The sequence below is a fragment of the Jaculus jaculus genome (assembly GCF_020740685.1).
Source record: "Jaculus jaculus isolate mJacJac1 chromosome Y unlocalized genomic scaffold, mJacJac1.mat.Y.cur SUPER_Y_unloc_4, whole genome shotgun sequence".
Taxonomy (NCBI): domain Eukaryota; kingdom Metazoa; phylum Chordata; class Mammalia; order Rodentia; family Dipodidae; genus Jaculus; species Jaculus jaculus.
Window position 1 is genome coordinate 64,649 of NW_025423389.1, and position 11,266 is coordinate 75,914.

An 11,266-nucleotide genomic window follows, 5' to 3' on the forward strand; every position below is an offset into this window, starting at 1 on the left:
GCATGTGGTGCTTGGCTTTCTGGGCCTGAATTACCTCACTTAGTATAATCCTTTCCAGATCCATCCATTTACCTGCAAATTTCATAACTTCATCTTTCTTTACCACTGAGTGGAACTCCATTGTATAAATGTGCCATATCTGCATTATCCACTCACGTGTTGAGGGATATTTAAGATGGCTCCATCTCCTACCTATTGTGAATAGTGTGGCAATAAACATGGTTGGGAATGTACTTCTAAGGATGTGACATGAATCCTTAGGATACATGCCTAGGAGTGCTATAGCTGGGTCATATATTAGATCAATCTTTAGTTGTTTTAGGAACCTCCACACTGATTTCCAGAAAGACTGGGCCAGATTGCATTCCCACCAGCAGTGTAGAAGGATTCCTCTTTTTTCACATCCCTGCCAGCATTTATAATCATTAGTTTTCATCATGGTAGCAGACAGAAGTGAGAAGGAATCTCAGTGTAGTTTTAATCTGAATTTACCTGATAATGAGGTATGTAGAACACTGTTTTAGATGTTTATACATCATTTGTATCTCTCCTTTTGAGAACTCTCTATTTATCTCCATAGCCCATTTTTTAACTGGCCTGTTTGATTTCTTATTATTTAATATTTTGAGTTCTTTGTATATCCTAGATATTAATCCTTTATCAGATATATAGCTGGCAAAGATTTTTGCACATTCTCTAGCATGCCCCTTTGCTTTATTCACAGTGTCCTTTGCAGTACAAAATCTTTGTAATTTCATGATCTCCCAGTGGTTAATCAGTGGTGTTATTGCCTGAGCAATTGGGGTTGTATTCAGAAAGTCTTTACCAAGACCAATATGATGAAGGGTTTCACCTACATTTTTCTCTAGCAGTTTCAGAGTTTCTAGTCTGATGTTAAGGTCTTTAATCCATTTGAGCTTTATTCTTGTGCATGGAGAGAGAGAAGAATCTATTTTCATCCTTCTACAGATACTTATACAGTTTTCACAACAACCATTTGCTGAAGATGCTGTCTTTCCTTCAGTGAGTATTTTTGGCATTTTATCGAATATCAGGTGGGTATACCTACTTAGACTTACATCTGGGTTTTCTATTCTGTTTCGTTGATCTACATATCTGCTTTTGTGCCAGTACCATGATGTTTTTGTTACTATGGCTCTGTAGTATAGGTTAAAATCTGGTATGGTGATACCACCAGCCTTATTTTTGTTGCTCAGTATTATTTTAGATATTTGAGGTTTTTTGTGATTTCAAATGAACTTTTGGATTGTGTTTCCTATTTCCATGAAGAATGTCAATGGAATTTTGATAGGGATTGCACTAAATGTGTAGATTGCTTTTGGTAAGATTGCCATTTTCACAATATTGTTTCTTCCACTCCAGGAACAAGGGAGGTTTTTCCATTTCCTAGTGTCTTCTGCAATTTCTCGCATGAGTGTTTTAAAGTTCTCATTGTAGAGATTCTTTACTTCCTTTGTTATGTTTATTCCAAGGTAGTTCATTTTTTTTTTTTTTTGATGCAATTGTGAATGGGAGTGATTCTCTGATTTCACCTTCTGTGTGTTTGTTGTTAGCATATAGGAAGGCTACTGATTTCTGTGTATTTCTTTTGTATCCTGCTACATGTCTGTAACTGTTTATCAGCTCTAACAATTTGTTTATAGAAACAAATGATGATGAGAAAATGATGTACAGTCTTTAGGGTCCTTTATGTATAGAATCATGTAATCTGCAAATAATAAGTTGATCTCTTCCCTTCCAACTTGTATCCCTTTTATTTGTGTCTCTTGCCTTACTGCTATGGCTCAGACTTCCAGTACTATATAAATAAAGTGGAGACAGTAGACACCCTTGTCTTTTTTCCTGATTCTAGTAGAAAAGTTTCCAGTTTTTCCCCATTTAGTAATATGTTGGCTGTAGGCTTGTCATAAACAGCCTTTATTATATTGAAATGTGATCCTTGTATTCCAAGTCTCTGTAGGACTTTTATCATGAAGGGGGGTTGGATTTTGGCAAACACATGCTCTATGTCTAATGAGGTGATCATGTGATTTTTTTCCTTCAGTCCATTTATATAATGTATTACATTTATTGATTTGTGTATGTTGAACCATCCCTGCAACTCTGGGATAAATCCTAGTTGGTCAGGGTGAATGATCTTATTGAGATATATATATATATATATATATATATATATATATATATATATATATATTTTTTTTTTTTTTTTTTTTTTTTTTTTTTGAGGTAGGACTATTGAGTCTGGGGGTGGCCTTGAACTCACGGCAATTCTCCTACCTCTGCCTCCCAAGTGCTGTGATTAAAGATGTGCGCCACCACGCCCGGTTTTCTGATATATTCTTGTATTCTGTATGCCAATATTTTGTTGAGAATTTTTGCATCTATGTTTATGAGGAAGATTTGTCTGTAATTTTATTTGTTTCTTCTATCTTTGCCTGGTTTTGGTATCAGGGTGATCCTGGCTTCATAGAAGGAGTTTGGTAGGATTCCTTCTTTTTCTATTTCATGGAAAAGCATAAGAAGCAATGGTGTTAGTTCTTCCCTGAACAGCAAAAAATCCATCTGGCCCTGGGCTTTTGTTAGTTGGGAGATTTTTGATAAGTGATTCGATCTCCTTGCTTCTTCTAGGTCTATTTAAGTGATTATTCTCATCTTGATTTAATTTAGATAGGTCATAGAAATCAAGGAAATCATTAAGTTCTTTGAGATTTTCATATTTTGGGAAGTATATGCTTTAGTAGTATGTCCCTATGAGTTTTTGAATTTCTCTGCCATATGTTGTGATGTTACCTTTTTCATCTCTGATTTTACTAATTTGTGACTGTTCTCTCTTTCTATTGGTCAGATTTGCTAAGGGTTTATCAATCTTGTTTATCCTTTCAAAGAACCAACTCTTTGTTTCATTGATTCTTTGATTTCTTTTTTTGGATTCTATTTCATAAATTACTGCCCTAATCTTTATTATTTTTTCCCATCTACTTATTTTTGGTTTGCCTTGTCCTTCTCTTCGCAAGACTTTAAGGTGAAGCATTAGGTCATTTACTTGCAACCTTTCTAATTTCTTTTTTTTTTTTTTTTTTTTTTTTTGGTTTTTCGAGGTAGGGTCTCACTCTGGCTCAGGCTGACCTGGAATTTACTGTGTATCTCAGGGTGGCTCGAACTCTTGGCGATCCTCCTACCTCTGCCTCCTGAGTGCTGGGATTAAAGATGTGCGCCACCACGCCCAGCCTAATTTCTTAATATAGGCACTTAAAGACATAAATTTACCTCTTAGGACTATCTTCATTGTGTCCCATAGATTTCGGCATATTGTGTTCTCATCATCATTTGATTCTATAAATTTTTTGGTGTTCTTCTTCATTTCTTTATTTACCCATTCATCATTTAGTAGTGAGCTGTTTAATTTCCATGATTTTGTGTATGTTGTATAGCCTTTCTTGCTGTTGATTTGTTGTTTGATTCCACTGTGGTCAGATAGAATGCAAGGAATTATTTCAATTTTCCTATATTTGTTAAGATTTGCTTTGTGGCCTAATATATGGTCTATTTTAGAGAATGTTCCGTGTGTTGCTGAAATGAATGTATATTCTGAAGCATTTGGATGAAATGTCCATATATATCTGTTAGTTCCATTCTTTCTATGGCCTCATTTAGTCCAGATGCCTCTCTGTTTATTTTTTCCCTGGAAACCTACCAATTGATGAGAGTGGGGTGTTGAAGTCACCCACTACCAATTTGTTTGGTGTCATCTGTGACCTTAGTCCTAATAGCTCTTCTTTGATGAATTTGGGGGTCCCCATGTTAGGTGCGTATAAGTTTAGGATTTTAATGTACTCCTGTGGGAGGGTGTCTTTAATCAATGTAAAGTGGTCTTTCATATCTTTCCTAACTAATGTTGGACTGAAGTCTACCTTGTCACATATTTAGGTAGCAAATCCTGCTTGTTTTATAGGTGCATTTGCTTAAAACACCGTTTCCAACCTTTCACCCTAAGATAGTGTCCATACTTCGTATAAAGGTGGGTTTCTTGGAGACAACAAACTGAAGGATCCTGCCTTTTAACCCAGTCTGCAAACATATGCCTTTTGGTTAGGGAATTGAGGCCATTGTTATTAAGAGATATTATTGAAAGGTGTGTATTTATGTTTGCCAGGGTTTTTTGTGTGTATGTGGTTCCGGTTCTACCTTTGCTCTCTTGTGTTAACTAGTATTTGACTATAGTTTGTTTTTTCTCAGTTCCTTATATGTGTGCTTTCCTTTTTCTTCAGGATGGAGGATTCTTTCTAATATTTTCTGTAGAGCTGGTTTTGGTTTTAAACACCTCTTTAGCTTGCTTTTGTTGTGAAAAGTCCTTATTTCTTTGCCTATTTGAATGGATAGCTTTGTAGGATAAAGTAACCTTAGTTGACAGTTGTTATCTTTCAGGACTTGGAGACACAAATAAATGATGCAATAAGAACATCATTGGAATAAACATCATGAAAACATGAAATACTTGTTAATATATAGAACTACTTACCAAACAGTTACTCTGAATAAGAAAAACAATTCAATGGACACTATTAATAAATGCAAACATCTGAGCACATATAGCTTATTAAGGTTCAGAAAGTATTAGGAAACCGCAGAGACTTTTTAAAAGTTAACAGGATTAAACTAGTTAAAGAAAATCCTTGTCAAAGCAAAAACAAGAAATTTCATTCACTGCTGAAATCTACAAAATTATTTCAAAAGAATTTACTTTCAGGCTAGTGACTGAATTGGTGGTTAAGGTGCTTCCATGCAAATCCTACGAACACATGTTCCAGTTCCCTCGTAGCCAGATGCACAGTGAGGAAAACACAAAATGTTGATCATGTGCCACAAAGAGGCACAAGTGTTTGAAGTTTGTTCACAAGTACTGAAGGCCCAGGTGCACTCATTCCCTCCTTCTCTTACTCTCTTTCCGGTTTCTTTCTCTCTCCCTCAAAACCAAAGAGCTTATTTTAATCATTTACTCTATACCATCAGACAAATAAAAACTTTGTAATATCCTTTAAATAAACAATGTCATAAGATCAGGAATAAGAACTATGACAAAAGACATTGGTATGTCAATAACTTTGATGAACAGAAATGAATACAGAGCAGAACTCCTTGAATAGCTTGAGCTGACTGTGAATGGCAAGTGGAGCATTTGCTTCAGTGGGAAATAGCCTCAGTAGATTTGAAGAGCAAGTGAATAAATGCCCTTCATTTACAAATGGACTTAGTAGTCTGTGAACAATAAATGCTGGAAGTACTTGCTGCACTTAATGGCCTTAAAAAAAAATCTTGAAATGGAAGTGTACAAAGTGCCCTCTTTGAGAAATAGACTTTGTAATTTCAGATATACAAGTGTAGAAATATTCCCACGGAGAATTGAATATTTATCTGCCTTTCTTTAATTTTTTTCAGGCAAGCCAAGCGGACTGGACTTTTTATGACTTTTTTTTATGACTGGACTTTTTATGAGTGATAGCAAGCAAGAGACAGACAGAGAGAGAGCGAGAGCCAGAGCAAGAGGGAGAGAGAGAGAGAGAGGGAGGGAGACAGAACTGGCACACCAGGGTCTCAGCCAAGGTAATTGGCTCCAGTTTGTCATGAACCACTTTGTGGGTATGAGCACATTCATCACCTTGTGTGTGTGGCTTATGTTTGACCTGAAGAATCAAATGTGTTCTTAGGCTTTACAGGCATACATCTCAACTGCTAATCCATCTTCTCAGCCTGAGAATTATATTCATTTAATCTCAACCAGCAAGTCCATGCATGGCCATAAAAGAAAAATGTGCAGAGGAGAGTAAGAACAACAAGTAGACAATATTTTTCCTTCTTAAATTGCCTTAGTGGACTTTGAGCAGAAAACATAAGAATGACCATGATTTAGACATAAACTTAGTATTCTATGACTAAAAAGAACACGAAATACACATTAGGAGAAATCCATTTCACAGAGTGATTAGACAGTTTTGATATTGTCATCAACTAGAAATAATGTTAGTTGACTTTACAGGCTAGTGTAGAAATGGCCAAAGTAGATAAATAATCCTTGTATTCAAAAACTACCAAGTGCATGAATTGCCTGCACTCAGGAATATCCATAGTAGCCTAAGAAAAACAGGTGTATGAATGAATGTCATAGAGATAGAGACTTAATACACTATAACCAGCAAAACTTTTTTTGCCTCATCAAGAAATAGCTTTAGTGGACTCTGACCATCAAGGAGAGGATTTCATTCATTCAGACATAGCCTTATTCACCTTCTGACCCCTCACATATTGTAAAGTCCCCCATGGAGAAATAACATTAGTAGACATGGTTCAGCAAGTGCTGGAACTGCATCATTTAGAAACAGCATTTAAAATCTCAGGAAAAAAATTCAGCGATGTGAATGTATGGAAATGCCCTTCATAGACCACATAGTCCCCTTTGATCAACAGCTCAAAATGGCTTGAAATCAATTTATGGAACTTGGAGATGCTAGCCAGAGCTAAAGGATTTAGGGGTAGGCTTCATCACTCATTATCCAGACCTCTTCTAATCAGCCAATCCCTCCACATGTCTACTGAGTGTTATATGTCTTAGCCCAGTATGAATTACCTGTATTAAGAGATGGCCTTAGTAAATTATTCCCAGAAAGTGTGTTAAGTTGCAGCAGTTTAAAAAAAAAAATCGCTTGTTTGAGAGAGGAATAGGCAGAGAGGAAGAGGGAGAAACGAAAGTAACATAGAAAGGTGTGTGTGTGTGTGTGTGTGTGTGTGTGTGTGTGTGTGTGTGTGTGTGTATTGGTGCACCAAGGTATCTGGCCTTGAAAAGAATCTCCAGATTAATTTACCACTTTTTGCACCTGCTGTTACATGAATCTTGGGGAATCAATCCCAGATTTCCAGGATTTGTAAACAAGTCCCTTTATCCACTAAGCCTTTTCTTCAGTCCTGAATTACCATATTGGAGACATAGATGTCACAGACACTTTTGAGTAAGTGTAGGGATTGTCCTCATTGAGAAAATACTTAGTCACCTCTGGGGCACACAATCACAACAACACAACCACTGCATGTTCTCACTCATCTGAAGTTCCTAATATAAATCAGGTCAAATTGATTACATAACAGAAGAGCATCTTGAGGCTTGGACAATAGTGGTAGGTGTGGCTTAAGGTAAGGTAAAGAATGGGGGAGGACTCAAAACCTGAAGCCAAGTTGAACTGGTTCCATAGAATCCCATATGCTGGAAATCAGACTAAAAGGTGGAACTTTCAAGCAAAACGTGGATAGACCACCTGAATCAAAAGGTACTGAAGAGAGTGAAAAGAAACCTAACCTCAAATTTCTATTGTTTCTCTTTCATCCTTGGATTTTTCTTTTGTCTTTCCCTTTGGTGCTGGCCTGTAATTCCCTGTACCAGGATGTGGCCTACATCCACAATGAGCTGTTGATTAGAAATGCCTATTATACCTCCCAAAACAAGACAGACTTCTGTCAGAGTACTTGATTACCCACCAGAGGTTAATGGTGAGACCCTGCTGCTGAAGACACCAATTGCTGTCAGCTGGCACAATGGAGAGACCTAATTGGAATCCATAGGAGAGAAAGTCTTCAGATATTTAGCCCATCTAGTGCTGGAAGTCGCTACATGAGATACCAGGTGGAAGTGGCCAAAATCCGTCCATGCAACTCAAAGTCTAAGTTAATAATGGTTTTCATATTTAACTGGCACTGACTTCACTCTGCACTGGAGAATCTGCTTATCTTTATCAGATGGGACCTCGACTTGAGGGGATAAACAACCCCGCACACTCCATCACAGCCCCAGCTGAAACCACAAAGGAATTGGGGAAATGAGCAAGAAGGTTTAAACTTGCAGTTGGGTTAATATCAGCACAAGGGTGATGGAGAAAGATACTGGGAACACTCAACCCCTACCAATCCAGACAACTAGAAGCTCCTAAGTGCCCATCACTAAAGTAGACCTAAAATGCTCAGTGAATTTTGCAGAAGAGGGGTCAAAAATATTGAATAGCCACAAGTTGGGACATTTTGCAGAAAGAAACTGCCTCCTCCCCATAATTGACTGCTGCCACATAATGCATGATGCATGATACCCATAGGGTTGACCTGCATCCCTAATGAGGAAGGCCTCTTCAGAAAAGGGGGAGGGAGGAGGAAAAGGATGGTACCAACATGTGTTTATGTACGAATAGGCCCATATCTAATAATAATAATAATAATAATAATAATAATAATAATAATAATAAAATAAAATATGTTCTCACAGTCTCTGCCCAGCAATGTGTGAATGCCCCTTCATGGAGAAATAAGTTGAGGCTGTTTTGAACTATGAGTGCAGATATTGCTATTATTCATAAATAGCGCTCACAGACTATGACTGGAACGTGAAGGAAGGACACTCATTGGGCAATAGCCTTAGTGAACTTTGTCCAGCAAAGCTAGGTAAGTGTTGTGCTCATTAAATGTGACTCTCAACAGAGGGCACAGAAAATGACAAGGACTCTTTATTGTTGTTGTCTAAAGTGGAACTCAAGTTGGCAACATTATTCTGACCTTTGTCTTTCCAAAGGGAAACATTCTAAGAAACCAGGTGCAGAATTGAATCCGTGCATAAAAGACATACAGTTCTGTAGGGAGATCAAATTTTTCAGGGCATTTCTTCTTAACTGATCCCACAAAAATCCACTGTGCTCCCAGAACAGCAGAACTGGGGTGCTTCTACTAACTTAATGGAAGATTAAGTCCAGAGAGGACTTTCAGGGACTCTATAGAAATGAAGAATTCTATTACATAAACATGAAATACATAAATCTGAGGCACAGTTTTATTGTTCGAGTGTAGTTTAACAATAAGAAAAGTAGAACTCTAACACTTGAGAGTGAACAGCATTGGGAAATGAACCATATTATCTGCTAGCAACATTACAAAAACAAATTAGTGCTTTTTAAACAGTCTGTTGAGGAGCCAACAGACACACTTCTGAAGACAAGCACAGGTGAGTGTTTGTTTTGTGGAACATTGCCTGTTGTGGGAAAACTCACTCTTCATTGCAGAGACAAGAACTCCCTCTATTCCATTAGGATTTTGTTAATGGAGAAGGGAATGGACACACCAACAGCTGCCTTTGTAGCATCATGTTGAAATCCCATTCTGTTTGTTACAGTAATATGAGTGATATACAATGTGCCAAAACAAATCTTCCCAATACTTTGAGAAACTACTGAGCCACTTTGAAAAACTGACCACCAAAGGGTCACTCTTTAAAGCAGACAAAATACAATACATAGTTAACCTGTGTGAAAAACTCTTCATGTTCCATCCTACTTTAACGCAACATTCCATTTGTTTGTAGCTAATCAAATGCCTAAATTTTACATATGGTGCATAATATACCCACTTCGTGCTATTAAATTGTTTGCCCACTATAAATTTAGCTCTTTTTCATATATAGATAATTTCGGAAAGGGAGGGAGTAGGAAAAAAATACTAATAAATATCCAAAAGATCATTCAAAATAGTTTTTGTTTTTCCCTAAGTTGTTAAGTATGGTCAGTGGAGATGGCTCAGTGGATTAAGCTTTTGTTTTGCAAGGGTAACTGGCATTCAGATCTGTAGCTACATTATAAGTGCAAGGCATGGTGGTCTACCTGTAATTCTGTGCCTGAGAGACAGAGACAGGAACAAACTGGCTAAATAAAATATATCAGCTCTGGGTTTAAGCTATACCTATATGAGGTGGGGATAAATCACCGAAGACACCCAAGGTCATCCTATGATCACTGCATGTGTACTAAGACACATGTGTCCACCCACATATATGTGAACATGCATGCACTCTCCACATATATACAAAGGTATAAAAAATAAAATAAATAAATAAATGAAACTGGGTGTGGTGGTGCTTGCTTTTAATCCAGCACTTCATAGCCAGAGGTAGGTGGCTTTCCAAGACCAGACTACATAGTGAGTCCCAGGTCAGCCTGGGTTTGGGTGAAAACCTCAAAAATAATAAATAAATAAATAAATAATACATGAAAGATGTTTAAAGGCCTCCAGTTCTCTAACATGTAAAACAATATTTTATTTATTCATATTGACAGAGCAAGAATAAAAAGAAGATGGCTAGAAAATGAGCATGTCAGGGCCACCAGACACTGCAAATGATCTCAAGAATTGCACACCACCTTGTACATCTGGCTTTCTGTGGGTACTGATGAATCCCACCTGACAACTTTGGCTTCATATTAACTACTAAGCTATCTCTTCATTCCAAGTTTACAAACATTTTAATGAGACTATGATCACATTTCATAGACGTAGTTACTGGGGTTAATTCTAGAGAAAATAATTGATTATGATTCTATAATTATTAGAGGTGGAGGAAGATAAACAGGCAGAAAAAGAAGGTAAAGATGAGAAGAGGATGAGTGTAGGAACAGAGAGAGGAAAAGGAGGAAGAAAGCATAATAGAGGCACACAACACGAAGTAAAAAAGAGGTATGGTAATGGAGATGGTATAAGCTATCCCTGAAAGGTCTCCCACCATACACGTAATCATAAGTGAAAATGTCTGCTTGAGATGACCTGTGTTGACTTTGAACTTATGCTTTCACATGCTTAATGCAAGCTTTGTAGGGTATGGGTCACTCCTTGGGCAACCTGCATCTTAACCACGCTCCCTAGGCTGTGCTATGAGAAGGTATGTGAAGACTCAGCTGAGTGGCAAAATGGTTGGACCTGGAACAGATCATAATCAGTGAATTTACCCAATCACAGAAAAAAAAAGTCGACACATAGTCTCACTCATCTGCAACACCTAACCTGAATCGGCCAAGATGCCTTACATACCCAGCAAGCACCTCATGGACTAGACAATAAGATGGATGGGAGGGTGGGAAGGGAATCAAAGGGTGGAAAACAGTAATCTGGACCCAAACAGCAATGGTACCATAAAATTCTACTTCCTAAAAAATAGACCAAATGGCTGAACCTTCACTAGACCCTTACAGGAAGCACCACAAAAACAAGACACTGGAGAGGGTAGGATCAAGACTGACCTAAATCTCCTACATCCTCCCTCCCTCCCTCTACCCCTCTCTCCTCTATCTCTATCCTCTCTAACTCTTGTATATTAGTTATGTTCTTCCTCAATTTCTTAGTGGGCACTGACCTGTAACCCCCACTTCCAGCTTGGGCCAACCATCCACAATGA